This window comes from Coturnix japonica, chromosome 2 (genome assembly GCF_054131305.1).
Source record: "Coturnix japonica strain WE chromosome 2, WE-NBRP24, whole genome shotgun sequence".
NCBI lineage: Eukaryota > Metazoa > Chordata > Aves > Galliformes > Phasianidae > Coturnix > Coturnix japonica.
In genome coordinates, this window is record NC_140664.1 from 53,438,466 (window position 1) to 53,462,278 (window position 23,813).

At 39.7% G+C, this 23,813-nt stretch overlaps 1 long non-coding RNA gene across 2 annotated transcripts in view; it reads right to left on the reverse strand.

The window, feature by feature from the left end:
• Positions 1 to 2,014: 2,014 nt before the first annotated feature.
• LOC146761812 (uncharacterized) overlaps positions 2,015 to 23,813 on the reverse strand; it is a 37,040-nt gene continuing 15,241 nt past the window's right edge. For both annotated transcript variants that reach the window (XR_014942642.1, XR_014942643.1), the window contains 2 exons: positions 3,033 to 3,200; positions 2,015 to 2,204 (listed from right to left, as the gene is read on the reverse strand). This is a non-coding gene — a long non-coding RNA (uncharacterized LOC146761812). The remainder of the gene's footprint in view (positions 2,205 to 3,032; positions 3,201 to 23,813) is intronic.

A 23,813-nucleotide genomic window follows, 5' to 3' on the forward strand; every position in this document is an offset into this window, starting at 1 on the left:
TTTTGCTTGTTTATTTTACAAAATTAAAGAGAGATGGGTACAATGTTTGGTGCTTAGCTCCTGGAAGGCTCCTTGAGGTAGAATTTAACCTATCCATGCATCTTGCCTTTTGTAGTTCCTATGAGGGAAAACTGGGGTGGAAAGAAGGATGAAGGGGCTGTGGAATGAAGGCAGAAGCCTACTGGCTATGCTCTCTTGCTTTGTAGCCCCAACCACTGTGATGGCCCTGCTGCAAGGTCCAGCTGAGGTCAGCTAGAAGCTGAGCTTCACCCTTGAGAGTTTTCTGCTCAGAGCCCACAGTGCACTGCTGCAGGACGGGTTGTAGTAGATATAATCTCATTATTAAAAAAAAATTGCCGGTGAATGGGATATTTACATGAATGACCTCATTTTTCACTTGCTCCCTAGAACATTTTTTAAAAGGAAGTATTTGTTGGTCTTTAGCCAAGCATTTTCTCCTTGGATACCAAATGTATTTAGTCCATATAAAGGGTAAGATTCTCTTCAAAGTTTGCTTGTGATTTTCAGATACTGTAAGATTTGCATGCAAGAGAATGAAAGCTACGTTCTTATTTAATAATTTCCCACCATGTTTAAAGATCCTCATGACTCCCAGATGTAATTTGGAATATCTCAAAAAAAGCGTTAGTTCATCTACTGCCATTTAACTCACACACAATCCTGCTATGCTTCTGCTGCTGTATCAAAAACAAGTGGATGTATATAATTTAAAGTTTCTGCTTATCTGGACTTGCATAAGTGACTTCAGCAGCTTCCTCAGATGTGTAGTTAATAAAAAATGCTGTGAGCTGTACACTTCAGTTTCAGCACTCAGAGATATGAATGGAAGAATGCAGCCATCAAAGCTACTGCAGGGTCCTCCACTCCCTGACCCTTGGGCCCATAAACCCATGAATGAATTACATTCATCCACACACTAGCCCATTTTTTTTTACTGGTAATGCAAACCATGGTTAGAACTCTAGATCATTCCTCCAAGCTGAGTTTCACATGAGCAGGGCAATGGTGGATTCTCAGCCTTTACCAAGCGTTTGCAAGACTTTTCTTTTTTCAGTCTGCACAGTTCAGGTGCAGCAAAGGGACTAGCCTAGCTGAATCCAGTGAAAAGCAGATGTACAAGAAGAGAGGGAAGATCATACAGGAGAGCTGATGTGGGTAATATGGGCTGGCCACAATAGGCAACTGCATCTGCCCATTGGATGCCATGCTGAAGGTTCTCCTTTCCCAAGGTGCTGTCTGGATCATGCCACGCATTCATCCCTTAGTTTCTACTATATGGTGGAGAGTTGTTGGGTGCATGCCCATTGTGGATTCAGAACATCTCATCTGAACTCAAAACACTCCCAGATGACCCCACTTGCTAGACTGCATAGTTAAAGATGGGAGAGAAGTACTGACCACGGTGAGGGAAGGAGAGCAGAGACCTAGCAACAGGCTTCAAGGGAGGGTTCAACTTGACCCCTGGTAGCCAGCTGCTGTGCTGAACCTGATGCTGGCAGGATATGCCAAGTTTTCTCTCAGTGCCTCACTTTTTGCAGCTGTAAATGGGTTAGGGCTTTTAGGGAGCTACACTCACTCCTGGCATTTGTTTAAGGGCATACTCAGAGGATTTTCTTGATGCAGGCAGAGCAAACAGTGGCACGCTTCATGGACTGCACCTGTGCTTGAGATAGCGCTTTAGCATTTTTACCTGTCATGGTGCACAGCAAGGTTTATATCCATGCAACAATCTCAACCAAAACATTTTTGCACCTGCCTTGAATTGGCTGTGTAGTCAGAGGGAGGCAGCCACACAGCTAAAGGACACGAAATATGCTTTGAATGGAACAAAAGGTCCTAAAGTCATACCAGAGAAAAACAGGGCCTACTTGGTCGTCCGGTGTGAGTTAGTTTGGTTTCTATTGCCACTTCAACTTGAGAAAGCGCAAGCCAAGAAATGCTCACTGAGGTATGGAGCTCTAAGATAGGAGCGATCACATCAATACAAACTGAATAGGAGACAAAAGATTTAATAAACGGTTCGATGGATAAATTTTGTTCCTTTTCAGATTATGAACAGACTGCCCAGCAAGGTGCTGGAGTCACCATCTCTGTCACCATCTCACTGCATGTGTAGAGGGGTCACAGGCATGGGTTGATGGCTGAACTCGATGAACTCAGTGGTCTTTCCAGCCTTAATGATTCTATGGATGGAGCAAACAGTAAAGAAAAAATACGTGTTCCTCAGTGCTGATTGGTACAATTCACTTTTGTTGTTAAAAAGAAAGAAAAGAAAACAAAGTAACAACCAGAGACACTTGTGTGCCAAGTTTCACCCTGATGCAATTTGATACAGGTGAGGTATAAAACCCCGCAGACCAAGTTTGCAATGGAAAGAGGAACAAGACGCTGGGTGAGCGGCTGCCGCTAGTGGGGAGAGCCGCACATTTCCCGCAGTGCTGTGGGATGGCTGACAAGGAGTGGACCTGCCTGCTGTCTGGCTGAGAAACCCGCAGCGTGCTCAGCCTGAGCTGCTCAGAGTGACCCCGTGTTTGCCAATTAGTTCTGCACACCGCTTCATCAGGAATCAGAGCGCTAAATCAACTCAAATGTTTTTAATATCGGGAGTGTTTTGCCGAGTTTCTTCATCATCTTTGTAATTTAAATATCCTGTTGTGTAAGAATAAAGACAGGAAGTGAGCTATACAAAACCTTACAATAACAGTATTAGGTTTCAGATAAGCTGATGGGCTCAGCGTCATTTGGTATTTTTTTTTCCTGGGTTAATGTTAAGTTTCACAAATGCTCAGAGAAATTATGTTTTCTCTTAGGAAAACATCTAAAATTCTTGCAAATTAGGCTTTGCTCATTATGCACTAAAATACCCCCCCCCCCCCCCCCCCCCCCCCCGTTAACAATACTCGGCCCACAATGCCAGGCTTTAATTATTTAGCGTCATGCTTTATTTGTGCTCTTGCCGTGAAACCAAACCCTCTCCAGCAGGCAGACCCGGGTGCTGGGTAGGTGCCTACCTACACACTCTCCCATTGTTTTCACTCCGGCTTGGCGCTGGTTTTATGCAAATGCAACCCTTTGTGCACATGCAGCCAGCACAGATATTCTTGCACTTGGGGCACACCACAGCTTTCCCGCGGGCACGGCTGCAGAATTGTGTCGTCTCCTCCCACGCAATTGAATCTCTGTAAAAGAGATAACAAAGTTTGTGAGTTATAAACACAAGCCTTGTTTTATATACCTGAACCTAAAGAAGAATGTTGTATTCATGGGAATATTTAGAATTTCCCAAAGGAATCAAATAACTTTTGCTAGACAGATAAACATAGAACCTTTCCAACCATAAGCAAACCACATATAAAGCATCCATCAGTGCAGCATTTAACAAATATAGGGTATGATTTCTGAATCTATTCTACTCTAATGAGATTATTACCCCACCCACCCCGTTCCCACTGAAGCTGGTGTACTCACACAGCTGATCCCGTTACACACACTATCTGTGCAATCATCTTCAGCATGGCAAAACTTTTGCTGTTCAAATGTATTTACACAAACACCTTAGCACCTACATGGCATATGCAGATCCATTATCACAATCTCAGCGTGTAAAGAGATTTTTGCATTTCTGTATATACCAAAAGGCAAAATTGCCTGACACTCAGCCTTTACAAGCCTCTCTTTGCAGACAGCCACATTCTATCAGAGTTCAGTCATTCTGATGTAATTTGCATTGGAGAGTGTCTGAATCAAGCTAAAATTTTAGTTAAAACTTCAGCCAAATGCAATTAGCTGTTGCTGAGAGAGAGGTTGACTAAAACCAGGTTATTCTGCCCATCTTTACACATTTAGGAACTTGGAATTGTTTTAGCATTGCAACCATTTGAAGCCAGAGCCTGAAAAACCTGAAGAGGCTCCCTATGTGAGGGCTTTGCCTTTTGCTATTCTTGTTATACATTTGGCTGTATACAAGGCTGTGAAAAATCACAGTTTGCACATGCTCCATCACTACTTGTTCAATTTTAGTCGCTAAATTCTGAGAAGATTCTGCTGTAGCTGAGGATGCTCAGGTTTCACACAGCTGGTAGCACCGACTGAACCACATATGCTGCATCCTCAGTTACAGTGTCCTCACTGTTGCATGCTAGAATATATTATTCTAGTATAGATTACAGGGACAAAGCCAAAATTTCACTAAAGTGAGAACTCACAGCAGTAAGGCTGGGGTGAGCTCCAACAGCAACTGCTGCAAAGGAGGTACATCAGCACATGAAGCATTCAGATATTACAGAACTGGCCAGCATAGAAAATGACACAAGGAATTCTCTTTTTTGAGAGACATATGACTGACTAGTATACAGCAAAAAAGGCAGGGGATAGAAAACTGAAATCTGAAGGTAACAAAAATATGGAATTACTGATAATTCCTGAAACTTAAATGATTCTTTGTCTTAAAATTAGTACGTGCTTGTGCAAGTAAAAGCAATACCATAAAGCATGCATTACAAGGGCCTGGGTGAGCAGGCATTCTCAGCAGTGGCACTTTCTATAGTATTCTGTCTACATGCATTAAGAGCACAGTAATGAACTTGGTTGCTTTATTGCGTGCTGTGAGTTTATACATTCGCACGGACACAAAAGCGGAAACACACACTGCCTATGGACAGTTTGCCCCCAGTCCAGTATAATCAAATATTGATGGACCATGCAGTGGTTAATAGTTAATTGTATTTGACAATATAAATGAAAAAAAAAAAAAAAAAAGAAAGAAAAAAAAGAAAAAAAAAAGAGGAATAACTAATCCAAAGTTATCAGGGACAATCATTTACTAGATGTTATGGTCGGCCCCCGGTGTGGAGCTTTTAGCTATCCCACGTGGAATATTACAATCTGGGATAATTGGTGAAGTGCCAAGTGGGGCTTTACTGAGGTTCCACTTAGGTCCCAGCTAGCTGTGAGCAGAACAGGATTTTCTACGGAGAACTCCTCTTTTCCCTCACTTCTTCCAGCTGTAGGAAGAGATGAGTTCCACTCTCAGCTATGGAAATGTGCCATGATTTCAGTTTTATGAGGTCTTATTTCAGTAGCCTGCTTTGAATAATAAACGATTAACTCTCAGAGCACACAGAAAGGCATATAATTTTTAAAGCACATTTCAAGGACTTGAGGATATAAACCATTTAAGAGAAAGGAATTATAGAAACAAATGGAGGATAGCAGCTACAGAATTATTCTTGATACAGTGAGGTTGTCAGCATTTGTCACTATGCATGTTGGGCCTGATTCCCTGACTTCATTTGAGACCTCTTTGAGAAAAACTGAAGTAACGTAACAGAGAAAGAAGTTACTCCTCTAAGGTTTATTCTGGGGGGCCACTGTAACACAGTGCTTAAAAGCCTCACAGGAATGGCACAGTTTATGTTATTTCCTCTTGGCATGCTGAAAGGTGCAGCGTGGCGCTGCTTGTACAGCCTTGTTTCTCGATTGCCCATTTAAGCAGGCTTTAGCATTAACTTAAACTTCTTAGCAAGCTTAAGTACAGCATCACATTTTATTTGGTTTTGCAAATGTCTGGAACTTCTCGTGTGGAATTAGCAGAGCTCAGTCTTAGAGCCTAATGAACTCAGATAAAACTCAGCAGGATGTCCTGCTGGAAAATAGGTTTTATGTGTGTGTGCAAAGACAGCTCTTTGGTCTCCTTTTTTACTTTTTTTTTTTTTTTTTTTTTTTTTGCATTGCATTGCATTGCATTGCATTGCATTGCATTGCATTTGTTGACTTGTCTCAGAGGCTGGTAACTATCAGCTCTCTTATTGATCTGCACTGGAGTCACTTGAAAACATAATTCTGAAAGCAGCATTTCAGTGCCTCTCCTTGCTTGATCTCTTTGCATGGTGAACTGTGGCTCAATTTTCCAAGCACTAGGCTGAAAATCAATGCATTTTTTATGGATAATAATACAGATATTTTTTAAGTCTTTACATCTGCCTAGCCATACATGAGATAACTCTCTATATGTTACACGTTCTGCTTTAGTAACACCTATCCTAGAATTCACATCCCTCTAATTTAGCTACAAATTGATTTTTAAAGTATCTCATTTAATAGCCTTTGGGGTTTGATGCGCAAACTATTCTGACGTCTATTCATAGACCCTTATAATGGGACCCACTCCAGTTTATCCCTTGAACTGTCAGGCTCTCTGGGAAATAATAGCTCCTGACAGTTGCAGAGTTAAAATATAGGATTAATGATCAGCTTTTAACGTGCAAATGGGGTATTCAGCTTTCCTTTTACTCATCTTATTTAATGCAAATTCACTGTTGGAACAGGTAGCTCCAGTTGCTTCTCTAACTAAATATAGATTATCAGGGTAAATTCCTAAATCAAAATAGAAATTTGGATACGCATCATGGAGTAAATACTGGGCTGCTTTTTGACCAAGTATTTTTTGCCCTGCCAAGCTCACCATTTATTTTTAAGGTTTCAAAACCTCTCTTTCATGCAAAAATAAATATAGCAATGCACTGCATAGAGCAGTTTAACCAGCAGGAACTAGTTTGTCCTTCTCTATTAAGTACAGCTGTAAAAAGCCCAGATTTAATTGTTTACAGTAGGTCCACACAATCTGCTACCTTCACTTAGTAAAGAGCAAAAAAGTACAAAAGTGAAGTTAAAAAGCACAGAGCAGTTCATACGTTTTCATTAGGAGATTAATAACGTGTTTGAGACACTATGTCTTAAGAATTGTATGGTAATTTTCTGTTGTGGCATCCTGCTGAAAAGCCACCTGCATGTACAAAATTACACTATTTGTTTTGAAAATTATATGTGCTAATTGGAAAATACACTTTAAACTATGCTGTAATTGGAAGCATTTGTCCATCACGCTCAGCAGTGACAGGCAGTGCTTATACCTAAAGAGTGTAGCATGGGAAGGAGATGTTGGATTAGAATGAGATTTAGTGAACCTCGCACCTTTCTTAGAGTATCTGAAAGAAAAACGATTTGACTGAGAGTTAAATGCAAGTCAAACAATATAAAAATAAAACAAACACTGAATTGTTCTGAAAAATCTTTCTTTTTCTTAAGCCAGTCACACACCTGCCCATACACCCCTCATAAGAACTGCCTTTCCCAAGCACATGAAACAGAAGGGTCCTCCTGAAAACACAAGGCTTAATCTCTGCATTACTTGAGTGCCTTCGACTGCCAATAAAGCAGAATGAAGCTTGTTGTCTGCACTGATTCCTTTGAAGGAGAGCACAGCCAGCACATGGGAGAGCACTGACAAGTAAGAAGAGCAAGAGCGTGCAGCATTGCAGCATATCACATACGTGTGGCTTCATGTGTCTTGTTACCAATGCTTATATCTTTGTGTACATGCTTTAACACAAAATCAGGGAAGAATACACTTGCATTGTATGGGGAAACTGGTTCAAACAGCTTCTAAAAGCCCTCCACTGGATATTATATCTAAGAAAGCAGAGCAATATATCATTAATAATTCTTGAGAAAAATAAGCTATGTTTAAATTAACCTCACAAACACTGTTTATAACATATTTTGCTATTCTGTCTCATTTTCCACTGCCTTCTAGCTTGTATTCACATCTGTACAAAGTCAAAACAGCAGCATAAATTAGGAATGATTCAACCAAGAATCAGTGGTTGCAGACATACCAATTAATATATATTTAATAGCCATTACAAGCATAGGGTCTCTAAGTTGACCAGACTGTGATCTGACACTCCATAGGCCACAGACTGCTCAAGCTACAATCTGCAATCTCTACCCCTGACAGCAGCTTGCTCTGCTGTGTCCCTCCCACTGTACTGTTCTTGCAGTGTAGTAGATAGAGAGGGGGTCTGAGCCCCTGGGAAAGGAAGTCAGAAATGATAAAGCAAAAAAGTAAATAGGAAATATAAGAATAAATCATTGCTTTCCTAGGGGTGGTTCAGTTCTCTCTCCCAGTTTGGATGGGCAAACAGTGGCAAGGACAACAAAAACTTTGTCAAGGGAAGTGGGAGAGGAGGCTGCTGGTGGCAGTGCTGTGAAGATAACCAGCAAACCAATACAGAAGAAATGGGAATATTGCAAACTGAGGAAGCTGCATTCAGTGAAGCAGCAAGGAATCTATGGCTCCTACTGTAGCCCCTTTGCCAGCACACAGTTCCAGTTTCCTGGGACAGAATGGTAGTGCCATTTGTCCAGCATAAAGTATTGCCTGTGCTGCAGCTTACACACAGTAAGGCCTTGGTGTTTTGCTGAGCCTGGCTTTCATGACTAATGTTTGCTGATAAAAGGGATGCGACTGAGACAGAAGGGTCCATCCATGGGTCTGAAGGCCTTGAAGGCCCACCTGTCTCCCCCTTTCCCCAGAGGCTGCTCTTTTTATCAGCTAGTAGCTTAAAATGAAGTCAGGATTGGAAACACATGGAATTATTGAGTCTGAATCCCTGGGGTTGAGAGAGGGAACCCTAGCTCAGCCCCAGACAACTCTTGCTGCCCCACACAGAGCCGCTGAGCCATTGTGGCTGAAGTGAGGCCTATGAGGCCATTGCTTCGTCCTGCAGCCCTTAATTTGCCCTTCCGTTTGATTTTATTCTTGTTTGTATCACTATTCTTTCTCTTAGTTTTTTTTTTTGTTTGTCTGCATGTTTGATTTTGCTTTGTATTCTTTGTATTTTCTGATGTTGTCTGACTTCCCTATGTCCAGTTTCCCTTTGGGCCAGAAACCCTGACAGGTTCAGCAAAGGCTGACATTTAATAGATTCACTGCAAATTCTTTTCAATTCGAGTTTAAAGTGGCTCAGACTCCAGTTGCAGCCTGGCCAGGACCACAGGACAGTAAAGCGTGCATAAGAGTGGGCTGTTTCTGTTTGCCTTCCAGTTTATGTGCTCTTCGGACACAAATACGGAGTCAAACTCAGTCTCAGCCAGTGCTGTCTTCTGGTGGTATAAACCCTGAATGGGGACCCCTGGGGCGAAAAATCAGATTGTAGATGAATTTACCATAACCAAAACCCTCTGTAAGCAATAGCACAGAGAAAAGCAAATCTAATAAAGTGAGATGGGACAGCTGACAGGGCAATTGGGTGTTTTGGTTGCAGAGAAGTGATTCAGTTCTGTGGAGCTGAATGGATGGGCTTTTATTTGCACATTTACTTAAAAAAAACACAAAAGAAACACACACACACAAAAAAAAACCAAAACAACAACAACAACAACAAAAAAGACCTATAAAACCAATAACCTGAAGGGAGACTGGGAAGCAAATATGCAAACAGCCCTCCTAGGGGTTCCTTCTCCCTCTTGTGCCTCCACCTTGTTATTTTTAAAAGAGGAGCAAAGGGGCAAAAAAGCAATCCTATCCATTGACAGACAGTAAACCTGACAAAACAATGGGATAAATAGTTGCGAGGGGAGACAAGGGGAGAGAGAAAATAACGGGGTCATGAAAATTAAAAGATTTGGCCAAATCTGACCTCTGTTTCAATGCAGTTTTAAATCTGTGGAATTATATCTGGCACAAATTTATCTAAATAGCTTTTCAGATTTTATTTTTATTTTTTTTAAAGAAATGTTGTCAAAGAAACTCAGTATATCTGGCAGAATAAAAAGATATAGAGGGAAAAGTATGTTTTATTCTTCCTTGTAACAGCTATTAAACTTTGCAAAATCACACCGAGGATTAAAAAAAAAACAACAACAACTGTTAAAATCCTAATATCCCTCTCATTTAAACTGAGAAAGAGCTCATAATGAGTCTCAGTCAGAAACCTCCAACCTTCCCATCCTCAGGCAGCGAAAAATCAGGCTTGACATTGGTATTACTGAGATAGCATAGTTTTCCTCTTCCCTACTTTATACATCAACACATTTACCATAAGAATTTATCCTGTGTGGGTGTGCACATGTATTTATAAAAGAAAAGGTCACAAATGCCTTTTGTGGAAGCCTTTTTTACACTGAGTTTTAAAATCAGCCAGGACTAAACACTGGGCTGCGGGAGCTTGTTGCTCTTCCTGTTACGTAGCCCCTGGCATGACACCTCAGGGGCAGTTTCCAGGTAGTTTAAAGTGATGGAGCAAACTTCAGCCCTACCCCTTCCCCAGGACACGTCCCATGGTGTGCATTAGCACTGCTGCTTATCTGACTTCTTCCTGAACCAGTTTAAACAACTTGCCATTTTTTGCTGGCTTACTTTTTAGCTGGTTTGAGCCTTCAAAGTGAGACATGGGGAAGACAGGGAATCACTGGGGCCAATCAGAGGTCAAAGTCTGGAAACATACCATCAAGTCCAAGGTGAAGATGGCAGTGTTTCTTCTACCAGCCACCTTTGGGTTCTCCCAGTCTCACCATTTATTTCCAGTAATTTCACCTGGACTGGGAAACTGATCCAACTGATCCAACAGTCCAGACAGATTTGCTGCCCACTCATTGGGCGGATATGCCAGCATAGCAGAGGATTTGAAGAGCAGAAGCAAGAGCAGAAGGGCAGAAGTATTCAGGGACAAGGATGCATGGCTCCCTAAAAAATATACATTGCTTAGACAGGACCTGACTTGTGAGGAAGGTCAGGAATTTTCTGATAAAAAAACGTTTGGTGCTGAAAAAAAAATCAATTCTTAAACCCAAGCTCTTTGTTGCAAAAATGAACTAAAGAAAGGGACAACTTTCAGTTAGCTCCTCTCCCATCATTCAGTGCTTAGCGCATGCTCAGCAGTCAGTAATTATCAACTCTAAAAGCCACAAGAATGATGTCATTTTTAGTTCATCAAATTCCAGCTATCCCAAATGTGTCCTTCACTAGAAATGTAGCGCTTCTGAAGCCCATTTTGATTCTGGCTTTGGTGGGAAGGTAGTAACTTTGGGTCAAAAGGCATTTGAAAACTCAAAATGCAGCATGGAATGATAGTTTTTTGACAGCCTCTGCAATAAGCCACCAACATGAGTAGTAGTTGGCATTTAAGAATCTGGTGATAATTGGATATTCTTTCCAAACAATAAGTTTCTGTGGGTTACCACAAGGTAAAGCATGCTGAAGACATCACATTGCCTGGTCTGGTGGTTGGCAACCCTGCACAAAGCAGGGGGGCTGAAACTTGATGATCATTGTGGTCCTTTTCAACCCAGGCCATTCTATGATATGATATGATTCTATACCTATATGCTGGATGCAGTCATTTTGACCACTCCATCTTGTATGAAAGGCTGATTCCATATAAGAATGCCATAAATACGTAACATGTTGCACACTGTTGTTTTTAAGTCAGATGGCAAAATGGATGAGATCACAATATGATGCAGAGATCACATGGTAATTCTTGCATAGCCTTACTGGATTTATCCTGAGGAGTTACGGAGGCTTTCCACAGAGATTATATAATAGATGTAGTGGAAATAGGCAAGCTTTTCTACTAATACTGCTAAACAAATCAGGATTTTCCAATATCCAAACAAAGCCTGATTACACTCATTGAAATACTTATGTCAATATTTATTAACTAATATCAAAATTACTGTCATCTCATTTTAGCAGTTAGCCAGAAAATCATTAGGTATCCCTTTTCAAAAATCATCGACTTTTCCTTAGCACAGAAAACTCTATTATCTGTCTTTATAAAATATTTATTCCTTTCCCTGACATTCTCATAATATCCCTAGGAGAACAATCAGCATTTTTCTTTTGCTGAAAACAAGACAAACCTTTTTTTCCCTAAAAATATAATTAATGAATTAAATATGAGTGAAATTAAATCAGAGAAGTAAGAAGGCTGCTGCCTATTCATGTGCCATGCCAAAGGGTAAAGTGGGGGATTTCCTCTTCTTTAGGAACAATCATAGGGGTCTGTGGCATAACACCTTTATTATTATTATTATTATTATTAGGGAGAACAAAATCCACATTCCTTTAAGAAGCTATCTTCAAGTGTCACTGAGGGGCACATTATTATTCATTTCACACCTGTTAATATGGAGAGTGTTACCAGGCTGAATGGACTCAGCTCTACGCTGATTTGTGGCTTGTTCTGTGCCCTCAGTTCACTGTGCCACTATTTCCCTATGAGCAGCAAGCCTCTTTGCTGGTGTCCATCCAGGGCAGGGCTAATTTCAGAAGTAATAAAGCACCCATGTTTTAATTAGAAGTCAACAAAGCTCTATATGATCTGAAAGAAATGTCATGTTTTCAAGTTACTGTAATATTATTTGATGCTTATTCCCCAGCTGTACCTGTTTTCTAAAGGCTGATGTGTCAGCATGCATCTCACTGTTTGTATTCTCATCTGTAGTCGTTTTGTAAGAGCAGAAGATAAAAAGGGAAAACCCCCAGTATCCCTGCAGGAACCATATCAACAATACCAGCTGTTTAGTTTGCAATTTGTACCTTTGTTCAAACTTTTAGCATGCAGTTAGCTTGTTGCACTTCTCAATGTACTTAGCTGCATTGCCATGGCAATAGAGAAAAAAAAAAAAGCATGATGATGCAGATTTGGATTGAAAGGAAAAAAAAAATAGAACTCTACTGTCATGTCAAAGCTTGATGAGGTCGGAATTGGCTAATTTATCTGTGAAGTTAAGAGACATTCCATTTGAAGGATCAGAGAGGTTAAAAGGATTCTCAAAGTGGAAAATTTCCAATTCATAAACATACAAAGGTGCCCACCGCAAGGATCTGTATTTTCCTAAATTGGGTCAGATAAGTCAGCCTTTACTCAGATCGGATGTCCAATAAAAATCCTCCACTAAGGGGTGGAGAATTGAGCTAGCACTTTTTAAGCAGACACAGTAGAGATGTTAAGATATGGCATCTGTCTTTGTATTTAATTAATTTATATAGACATATTTACATATACATACATTTACTTGGAAAAAATGTGATTTTCATATAAACAATTAAATAGCCCAATTTCCATTTGCATACTATTTATATAAGATAGTAATAAAACTGGATATTTTCCCCACATTTCTAACTATTTCTATCTTTTTCCTTTGAATTCTTTTAGCTCAAGTGTTTGCAGTTCCGTCATCCCACTGCGGTGCTATTTCAACTCAGGCATCTAGATATCATCCCACACGGGCAGAACAGCACCAGAGTTCCACCAGAGAGTTCAAAGGCTAATCTTACAATCATTTACTCATGTGATACCTTTAAACACAGTTACATATCACTCTAGTGACAGCATTACTCTTAGAGAAACCGAATCTTTCAAATGCCTGCATAGTTGAGTAAATTTACACATCTGAGTGGTGTTCTTCTGTGAAGTTACTGCTTGTGTCCATCTAACCATGTGCAGATGCATTTCCAAAGGAGGAGGGAGTTCCCCTGATGATGATTCTGGGAGTTCATGAAAATAAGCTGCATCGACCACTGTATGAACAACGTGTTTTGTAACTGGTCAGGGCATCAGCAATGAGTGACTATTCAACAAGCAATATTGATGAAATGTAAATGTAAATTTTAAAGAAAATGTAGACTTAACTTTCAGCAGGGATTTATTACATGAAAATGTCTCTAAAAATTCACTGCGTCTAGATCAGTAAACATAAATAAAACATGTGAAGAATATTAATCCTAGTAAAATTGAAGAAGCAAGCTGTCAATGACTGTCAGACAAGATATGAACTGACAGTTTCATGGCTTATGGTCTGACACTGGGATCATTACCATGTATTACCTGTCTGTTTCTCTATGAAAATACCTACAGGAAATAAGAGGTTGCAGATTGCAGGCATGGGTGGGAGTGGGAATAGGAGAAGAGTGGTGAAAATGGAAGCCTAATGACAGCTGTGAAACATATGTATGCAACATATTCATTAGGATTAATCATCAATCTTAAGGAATGTCTTACGTCACTTGTTATCACCATTACTGGAGAAAAGCTTTAAAACAGCATCCATCTCTTGCAGATCCCACCCCAACCCCCTCCTCAATCTAACTCAAAAAACAGATCCAGTCCTCTTCCTTTTAAACGCTGACTGCCACGTACACAAAACACACGGATGAAAGTTTAGTTCTGTTCATGTATTGATTGATACAGCTCACAGAAAAGGGTTTGAGTATCTGCAGATCCTCCTGCAAAGGGATGCTGCAGCCTTTCCCAACCTCCTGTTGCTCAGGCTCCCTGGCAGCCGTGAGTCTCCTCTGGGTGTATCTGGTGAAACCGCCAGCAGAAATGATTCTGTAGTATTGCAGGCACATTGCAGGACAAGCCATCCTGATAGGGGTTGATTTTTCACTGGGACTATGTTGTGAGAGGATGGCTGGAGTCACAGAGAGCACCATGCATGTTTCATTTGGGCTCCCAGGATGCTTAAGGTTTATGTGAATATTTATGTGACTGGGGAAGAGTCACTTGAGAACACTGCTGTTCTTGGCAGTCCCTTTCCATGGATTTTACCACCAAACAGCTTACCTCACACTTCTGAGTCCCACTGTGGGTTAAACACAGTGTGTAGAAGTGTGGTCAGCAGGCTGAAGGAGGTGGTCCTGCCCCTCTACTCTGTGCTGGTGAGATTTCACCTGGAGAACTGTGTCCAGATGTGGAGTCTTCAGTACAGGAGAGACACAGACTGGCTACAGCACATCCAGAGGAAGGCCACAAACAAGATCCAAGGGATGGACATACTAAGAGAGCTGGAGCTGTTTGGCCTGGAGAAGAGAAGGCTCCAGTGAAACGTGAGGGTGGCCTTTCAGCCATAATAGCATGTGGACAGAGGGGTTAACATGCATGGAGTCTCCACAGTGCCCCTCTACTACCTTCCTGAAGGAATACCTGGTATTTTAAAGACAGCTGATGGCGCTGCATGTGAGAAAGACACTAAGGCTCATTTAAATTCTACAGAATAACCACAACAGTGCTTGAATGCAAGTCAGAATTCTGTTACCTTAATTTTGGAATGCATAAAAATGAAAATGTTGAAAAATTCAGCTTTTGCCACATCAAACCTGTAACTGCACGTTCATATGCTGTATGAAGCCATGTCATGGAGTCCCAGTGTTTCCACCTTCCTAGGTTGGATGGCTTGGCCACAGGAATCTAGGTTTTCATAAGACTCCTAAGTAGCTCTTCCTGAATAAATGTACACTAAAATAATACACAGTTGGTTGAACAGCGTAATATTTTCTATTCAATTTTGCTCAGTATTAAAAAGCGTATCCTTTTCTCCAATGCTGAAAGTCTTCATGATTCCGTGTCATAAACATTCATGCAAGAAAATAGTACTAGTACATATTTATGGAAAACTTTATGCACATACATACTGTAGACTTTCATTTTGAAATGTATTTCTTGTGAGACTCCAGACAAGAAACCTGATGAAGGAAAGTTGCATTCATCCACTCTAGGAGAAGAAATAATACCATGTGACAAATCACCATCAAAAAATGCAGCTCTGTTGGCAAGTATTTAATATTAGCTAGAGAGTGAAAAACAGCTCACAGGGAGAATCTTTGCAACATTTATCAAAAATTTTAATAACAAATACAGAAAAAATAATGCAATCTCCTAGCTATAGCTTGTTAAAACTTGACTGAAACTCAGACCCTCAGCAGAACATTTCATTAAAATTACAGCTGCCAAACAAAACTAAAATACATTGTTAATGATAATTTATACAGCAGAATTTCATGCTTTTTTTTCAACTAGTTCCATCAACTCAACTACTGGAAAAAAAATACACACTAACAGAATACATTCCTAAGGACTCCTTCTGCTATACGACTGAATGTAAAGAAAATGAGTGTAGCAATAGGATTTTATATTTGCTAAGGATACAATAGATTCAACACTATGATAGGCATCATGTAAAACAAAGGTAATTTCCAGAGGTGTACTAGCTCATACTAGAGCTGAAAATTACACAGATTATTGTGTAGACCCCCTCTTAGAATGTGGAAGAAGTGGATTTTAGTGTGGGTTTAGTAAGTGGGAACTTAGTCCCCATAACATACTTCATCATGTTATCACTGTATCCTAAAGCAGATGTTAGAGCGTTTGCACTTGCTAATGCCTTGCATGCAGGTGAAGCATGCTGAAGTTGCCAGTACTCTCACTGTCACTGTCATTGCAGAGTACATACAGAATTCTTAGGATATTAAAAAACTAATGCACTTAATTTCAATATATTTACCAAAAGATCAAGCCCTCTGGGACAACAAATGAAAAAGTTTCCCAAGATCTTAGCCATGATTTACATGGAGATTTCTTCCACATTGACAGAAATCTCAGGCACTGACTGTAGTCTTTCCTGTCTCTCTTCACCTCCACCCTCTGGTGTCAGTCATGATGTACTCCAGGTAAGTCTATCTAAGGGATTTGACTTGGGGATTGCAAACAGGTCTTCACAGATCACAGAATCATAGATACATAGCATATATATCCCAAGTTGAAAGAGGCCCACAACGATCTCTGAATCCAACTCCTGCCTCCACGCAAGATCAACCAAAATTCAAACCCTACATCTGAGAGCTACTTCCAAATGCTCCTTGGACTCCAGCCCTTGGGGCCGTGCCCACAGCCCTGTGCAGCCCATTCCATGCCCACCGCCCTCTGGAGCCAACCCTGTCCCTGACCCCCAGCTGCCCCTCCCCTGGCACAGCTCCATGCCATTCCCTCGGGCCCTGTCTCTGTCACACAGAGCAGAGCTCAGCGCTGCCCCTCCGCTCCCTGTGAGGAGCTGGACCGTGAAGAAGCACCCTCATGAGGGCAGAAATGATCCCTTTTACCCAGCCCAAACCTGCATTTTCACGAGGCTCATTATCTTCACCCTAGACACAATAAAGTTCAGTCTCTCCTACTGACGTGCAGCCCTCCAAGGTCTACTCAATGCTATGGGCTGCTGCTGTGTGCAGTGTACCACCTTTCCCCCAAAGCTGTAAGAGAAGGCACAGCACTTTGTAAATTGTTGTGTAGGTCTTGCCAACACATCCAGACCCAGGATGCTGAAACAAACTGTTGGACATTTGAGTGACATTAGCCTACCTCTCAACAGAGCTCACTATCTTGAATCAAAGTAATAGAAGACACAGGTGATCATCATTTTCATTCAAGGCTAAAATATGTTTTGATGTCTAAACTAGGTGCAGGAACAGTCTCTGTGGTCTGAAAAGGATTTCCTTAAGATGTTGAATGATTTAGATGCATATACTAAGTTATTAGCATATTGAATTCCTATTTCTTACTTTTAATTTTGTGTCCTTCATTCTAATGATTTGTCAATAAAAATATTGTAGAGACAAGAACTTAGTTCAGAACTGCCCAAATGGATGGAAAAAAGCAGTGACTAGATAGATAGGATATAAAATGTGTACCTCAGGTAATCATAGAAGGTTTGACTTCAAAATGGTTTGACTTAAAAATGGAAAGAGACACTAAAGAAATCGGAGACTAAGAAATCACTGCAGACCTGCTTATGCCAGTCTTGTCTACATGAAACCAAATCTTGACTTATATTACAGTTAAAGCCCAAGGAGCAATGACAATCTCCTTCATTCAAAATTTCTGGAAATATTGAATATTTGCTTGTATATTTGGAAAAAATTCTTCTCCAAAAGAGTGGTGAGGTTCTGGAATAAGCTGCCCTGTGAAGGAGGTGGAGTCATCATCCCTGGAGGTATTCAAGAAACGTTTAGATGTTGTACTGAGGGACATGGTTTAGTGGTATATAACGGTGATAGGTGGACTGGATGATCTTGGAGATCTTTTCCAACGTTGGTGATTCTGTGATTCTATGATTCTATTCTATGATTATTTTACTTCACCGGGGATGCATGCTCTATCCAAGAACAGAAACTTTCTGAGTGGAACAAAGGAAATTTGATAAAAATACGCACACGCGTTCCTCTCTGCTCCTTTATTTATACATTTTACACGCGAAACAATAACCCACACATTTTTCATCCACACTATTCATATTGAGCAGAGTCATGACAGAACAGTGCAGGCTGGTATCAGCTTTCAGTGAAAACTGTAACCCATCTGGAGTGTCAAAGATCATCTGATTGTTTCAAGGTATTTTTAGTGAGGATAGTTAATCCTTAAATTAAAAAAAATTAAAATCTCTGTCCTCTGCCAGATGCTTTTACTGCCTTGTCAAGAACTTGACGTTTTTGCCTCTTAGTGAGAATCAAACTGTTTGAGGCTTAAAGTGATTACTAGAAGACAAAATATGGTTTATTCTATGCATGATAGCCGGTTTACATAGTCACATATACTCCTCCATCTTAATGATAGCTCTATAAACTCTGTGATTTGATAGATTAGAAGACAATCATCTGTTTTACACTGTAGCAAAACACTGCATTTTTCTTCCCTTCTGGAGAGAATTTTGTAATATCTGCATAAAATCGTGAATTTTTATATGCTAATTAGTTCTGTTGATCTTATTGATAGGAGTAATATCCTAAACAAGGACCTGGGCCTAACTGTACAAATAACGTGCATAGGCTGGCATGCATAAGTTTACCAAAGAAACCATGTAAAATCTATATATATTTTTCCCACTCTTAATTCATAACTAATATCTTTAGTACTCCACAGAAATAGGCCATGCCAATGTGAGCTTTTCTCAATGGGTTGCCTATTCTTGTTCTAAGCGGGTCTCCATTCACAATGAGTGTCTCACCTGCGTGTCATCTGTTGGTGGTAATGACAAAGTGCCATCAAGAAGAGGTGGCGCTTGAGATTTCTTTCAGGTAGGTGCTGGCCATAAGGAACTACCTTAACTCCAACACTCTATTGTAATCACCTAATGCATGTGTATCACGATTTTGCATTGGACTACACTTCACAAGAATGATGTTTCCCATTACATTCTTCCCATCTCCTTATACTCATTGTATCTCCTGCCATCCTTTTAGCTCAATTCCTGCCTCATCTACATTTTTCCCCTTTGCCTGACCTTAGTTTTAGTCTAAACTATCCCTTAATCTGTTCTATCTGCTTAGTGTTCACATTGTCCCTATTACTGACTTTCTTGCTAGTCCTGTTCTACCAAGAGTTCACTGAGCTCTCTAGAAACAGCTACTGGAGAGAAGTAATGAGCTGGACTCAAACTCTTTTGAATTAGAAATTCAAATTAGAATTCTGACTTAAATATAATTTATAAATATATATATTATATATATAAACTAAACTAAGTATGTGAATTTCTTCACACAGAATGGCAAATCTTGACATTCCTTGTTTTACCTGAACTTAAATGTGAAATAATTGTATGATATTTTCAGTATAATTCTGCAACCAATGTGGGAAACTTCATACAAACTTAGCACAACAACCCAAACAGACTGTTAAGCAAGCTTTCACTACTGTAATTATAATTCATTTGTTACAGGTGGAGAACATACTGGATCACTTGTATCTCAGAGAACTTTTGTGCCAAAATGCATCAAGACTATAGTTTATCTGGAGTGTAAATTCTTGGTTTTCTGTGAGTTGGAATGTTGCAGAAGCCGAACCTTTTCAATACACACTTATATTTGTAGCAAATGCTTGATTCTACTATAACAAATAGATGTTTATTGCTCTTCCCTATGGATCCTAGGTTTTCTTTAGAATTCAAGAAGATACATGTAATTTAATGAATTGCACTTTCTGCAAAACCTAGTGTTCTTGTCTCAGGATCTTTTGGTACCTCAAACACATAGCTGGACATCAGCACCACTCATTTAACAGCCAAGAAAAATATCTGAGGGTGCAAAAATGGCTCTTTTGGGGTCAGAAATTGAATCAGAGGCAATGTTGGGAGTGGAACTCCAGAGACTTCTGTTTACTGCACTTCATTCACTGACTCCCTCTGTAATATGTCTGTAGTGACTTTCATTTGAAGAGTGAAGTTCATGCTTCTAAGAAGTAGAAAGAATATTTCTTTATCAATCTGCTGCACATGTACAGATATTTAAAACTTGTATGCATCAAAACCGTATATTTGTTGCCACTGGTAAGCAGATCCCTTGATTAGAGATGTCCCCGTGTTTTCAGTAAACCTTGCCTTGTTTCTTTCAGTATAGACAAATAGATATGCAACTACATGTACAAAAACATTCACCCAAATTCATCTGAGCCAATACATATTTACTCTATAATAATGCATGGATCCTAATCAGTTGCCTTTCACAGTGAAAGTAAGACCATAACTCACCTGCAAAGCATAAACTTTGTTCTGTTTTGATTTTTAGAGAAACATGCAAAGCTACCAACACACTCAAAACAGGTATTTAAAGTAAAAGCCAACAGCCATTGTTTGCATGAATCTTTGCAAAGCAAAACCTCACTCAATATTTAGTTCCTTTTCTGATTCTGTTTCTTGCATCCTCGTTTGGAGTATATTGCCTCCTTAATTCCATGTTACCATCTGCCCGTTTTCTGAGACCCAAGTCTTTCTACTTAATCCAAAGTGAACTAGCATGAAATTTGCATCATTACACTGCCTGAAGTAATGATCATTAGAAACTGAGCAACCATATTTTAGCTCAACTTTATCTTAAGCATCAAATTTATAAAACATAGTCAGAAGTATAAAAAATGAGCTCTCAGAAAACATCCTCCACAGAAAATTGCTGTAAGAAATTAAAGAAATCAATGAAGAAGTAAATCCTACCATGGAGTATTAATAATTAGATAATAAATTCTATTTAACTTCACCATTATGTTTCCCAGATGTTTTAAAATGCCATATAAAGTTTAGTATTTAATATTATATTATGCATAATGGTATAGTATCTCCTACAAAGTGAATTAGCAAAATGCATATCGGAATGATTTTTATCCTAAACATCTGCAAATACAGCAGAGATTTTGAGACCTTTAAGAAAACAGGTAAGTTTTTAATTTCCATAGCAGTAGCTGTTCTGCTGTCCCATATCTGCAAAGCTAAAAGGATATTCTTTCTCTTTTCAGGCATTAAAGAAATGCTGAATAATTCATATCTAGAAGTACTAACTCTACAGAAATAAATAAATAAATAAATAAATCTGAAAAAAAAAGGCAATTTATTTTATTAGTTTCTCAGTTTGAAGATGTTTCAAAATATTTGTGAGATACTAATTTTACACATGTAATGTCCTTGGGAAATGGAACTTGATGCCTGCTTCCCTAATCAGCCTTGACTCTTTTGTTTACTTTATGTATTATTCAGCTTCTGCCTACGCCGTCCTTATTGGAAAAAAAATAGATGAAATTCCTGAATAGTGGCAGAATGGATAGTTTTAATTATTCGTGGCTATCATAAGATTTCAAATCACTACTGAATTCTGGGATTGTTTGAGAGGATGTTTCATAAGTTTGAATAAGTGGGAGATGGGAGAGATAACGAGGCATGGAAGTTTTTTTTTCTTCAACCTTAAAAACGAAAACTTAGAAAAGACACTGAAAAAAAGAGGAAAAAAATTAGTTTTTGCAGCTTTTCCAGGTTGATGAAGACCAGGATTTAATTAGTTTGGATGGGAATTTCATTCTCTGTACCCAAAGGTGGGTGTCTCTTATTGTGCAGCCCTTCAGGTGGCTCTGGTGAAACTGAGTGACAACAAACACCTACGGGCCACTTTTAGACACATTGGATGGTAGCACTATGATTTTTGTTGACAACCTGAACTCAGTTCAGTACAGTAGTGTGGAAGGAAGAGGTATCACATCCTGACACTTGTCTGCTGAGTCAGGTCCCTATCTTAATGGCTGCTCTGCAAAGCAGTAACAAGCAACCTCCCTTTTATTTATTTATTTTGTTTTTCCTTTAGAAACAAGAGGAGTTTCAATATCTGCACTCATATCCCATGGGAAGCTGTACATAAGCAGCTTATTTCACTTGATCTATTTTATGAATTGAAAATGTATTGGCAAGGAGTAACTGTAGTCCCAATATCTGACTTGTGCAACATGTCACCAAAGGAAGTCTGAATAGTTTTTGAAATAGATTTTTAAAATGCCACCCACAGGGCTCAGGACTACTTTCTGTATCAGAGTACCACAGAAAAGACACACGTGCTACCACTAAAAATATAATAACCAACTTTAATGGCTTCTTAATGGAGGGAGTTCCTGTCCTCGTGTATTTAAAAGGCATGTATCATTAAAATACTAGAAAATATATATCTGTGGGTTAATCCTATGGTATTTCCATGAAGCTATTTTGAAAACAGCAGTTTTTAGTACTGCTGAAGTACCTACATCTGAAGCCCAGAACACTGGGGAATAGTTTTAAGACACACTTCAGGTTAGAAGAACTTCAGGTTAGAAACCAACTGATGAACTCTGCAATGTTTGATCCTGTTTGGCAGCAGCACAATGGTAGGGATTGCCTTATTCTATTCTTGGAGCACTATCCAGAAGCCTGAGCTCCAGCCTGCTATATGTCTTTACCCCAGAGAATGGGAAACACCACTACTGGGCTCCAAGTAAGTGGACAAGGAAGTCATCTGCAGGTTTTAAATAGATAATAGGATGCTGTGTTGTTGTGTATCACTGGCTGGCTAGCTCAGTGGTTTCCTGTGCTGCCTCTTACTGAAATGTAGTTAACTCCTGGGTACCTGTGTGCAGCATGATGACAAAATGGGCACAAGTAGATGTGGATGGGGGAAATTTTAGTACAGACAGATAGTAATGCACGACTTACAACTAAAGATCTGCCATACAGTCATTCCAGTCCATGTAGAACTTCTAGCTTTCAACTAAAAGATTCCCAGCTTTTTCCACATAGGATCAGCACAGTACTCAGATTATTCACTTGTACCAGTTTCTATGAAATTTTGTAACTAGAGAGCAGTCTACTCTCAGCCCATCACTGCAGTCTTTAGGTGTTCCAGAGACTGATGAATTCCTTGTCCTCATTGTGAGAGAGGGAGAAGTTACAACTCTCTCTCTTTCAAGACATGAATTGCTGCCAACAGCTCAAGATCAAAATCCATTGAGATGTCTAGCTTGTTGTTTGGAAATCAGTGAAATTTAGGGCACCAAAAGGGGCATGACACTGTGCTAAGACTTTTGGACGCAGTAGCAGTCTCTTAACAAGAGCAAAGCAGAGGACTAAATTCAGATTGTCCAGTTCTCTGCCTTAACCAGTAAGCCATTCTTTATCTCTGGCAGTAACGGTTGATAAATTGGATTGAGGGGGATATAAAACATGATTATAACCTCAGGTTGAGTCAAAGGCCAACTTTGTAATCACTCCAAGGCCAGGATTTAACTTGGTCCCTTCTCCATTTGTCTAAGTAATAAAATGAAAGATAAAAATATTTTTATAACCTGCAGAATTTTATTTTTATTTTTAATTTGTATGTTAAAATCCATTAACTTGGCTTTGCAGTTCTGCTGATTGCAATCGTACTGCTGCATTACGAAAACAAATGGGCAAACAAAAAACTTACAACCATTTCTTGTAAAAGAAGCCTCTAAATAAGAGGCCAGATTAGTCAGCTAAGTTCTGGGTCGTATTTTTGTCCTCATTCTAATGAGCCCTGTGATGACTGGAGGCATATCTCATTTTTTTCAAATCAAGAGTAGTAGAAGCACTGCAAACCTCTTGTTATTTTTCTTCCTGAAGAGACTCTGGAGTGAAATCTGTCCCTACAATTTGCTAGAAGCAGAGGGATTTGGACATTTCCTTATTTTAAGGTGCAACCAACCTACATATCTTCCTAAGTGAGGCCTGGAGGATGATGCTTTCTCTTTAAGGATGTCGCAAGAAACTCACAATGTCTCTTACAAAAGAGGCATCTAGAAAACTCATATGCACTGCATTACAGAAGAAAAATCACTCCAGTGTAATCTGTTCAGGGTGCTAATTGTCAGTCCAAC